Source organism: Atta colombica, unplaced genomic scaffold (assembly GCF_001594045.1).
Source record: "Atta colombica isolate Treedump-2 unplaced genomic scaffold, Acol1.0 scaffold44, whole genome shotgun sequence".
Classification (NCBI taxonomy): domain Eukaryota; kingdom Metazoa; phylum Arthropoda; class Insecta; order Hymenoptera; family Formicidae; genus Atta; species Atta colombica.
Genome location: NW_017259533.1, coordinates 492,487 through 493,800, shown reverse-complemented (window position 1 = coordinate 493,800; position 1,314 = coordinate 492,487).

The window sequence follows — 1,314 nt, the reverse complement described above, 5'->3', positions numbered from 1 at the left end:
TTAATTCCTACTTTTTTTTTAATTATTTATTGGGGAAGGAATCCAGAGCGATTAAGTGCTGGATATTATATAATAATATATATATTATTAATTTCATTTCCATTGTTAGTTTATATCTTTAATATATATGTATGGTATGACTGTGAAATTTAAATTAATAATGAGAATCATGGGTAGGTATAATTTTACTTTTTGGGGTTTTTTAATAATTTATATAGCTTTTTTTATTAAAATATCTATTTATTTATTTCATGTTTGATTGCCTAAAGCTCATGTAGAAGCTCCAGTATATGGATCAATAATTTTAGCTAGCATATTATTAAAAATAGGAAGGTATGGATTAATTCGATTAATAGAGATATACTATAAAGTTGTAATTAAATATGAATATATTATTTTCAGAATAAGAATTATTGGGAGAATTATTGTAGGAGTTTTGTGTTTAGTTCAGGTTGATATAAAAAGAATAGTAGCTTATATAAGTAGTATATATAAATTTAATGTTATGTAGGTTAATAACTTTTTATAAAGTAGGGATATTAGGAAGGTATGTAATGATAATTTTTCATGGGTTATGTTCTTCAGGGATGTTTTATATAATAAATTTATATTATGAGCGATTAGGGAGACGGTTATTGTTTTTAAATAAAGGTATAGTAAGAAATTTACCTATAGTTATTACATGGTGATTTTTATTTTGTATTATAAATTTTTCTTTTCCTTTATTATTAAATTTTATTGGGGAAATATTAATATTAATAAGAATTGTTAATTGGGACATAGGGATAATAATGTATTTAATATTGGTTTGTTTTTTTAGGAGCGCTTATTTATTATATTTATTTTCATATGTTTATCATGGGAAAAATATTTATTATGAAAATAAAGTTTATGATTCAAGTTTTAAAGAGTATATGATTTTAGTTATACATTTTTTTCCTTTATTGATATATTTATTAAATTTAATTATATAATTTGGGGGGGGGGATGAGTAAAAGGAGATAAGGAAGTAAACGTTAGGTGAAAATAGAAGATAGGGAAAATTGTTAGATTAAATTAGTAGGAAGGTTTAGAGTTAAGAAATTAAAAATATTAAGAAGATGTATTAATTATAATAAGTAGGAGAGCTTAATTAATTTAAGTAGTTTAAAAAAAATATTAATTTGTGGGATAAAAGATATTTTAAAAATTAGAAGAAAGAGTCTTAAATTATTTTAAATATATTATTTTTTATATATATGTTTTGGGTATTTATTATTTTAGGAGTAATAAGAATAAGCTTTTATTATTTAGATTTAATAGTTATTTTAGAGT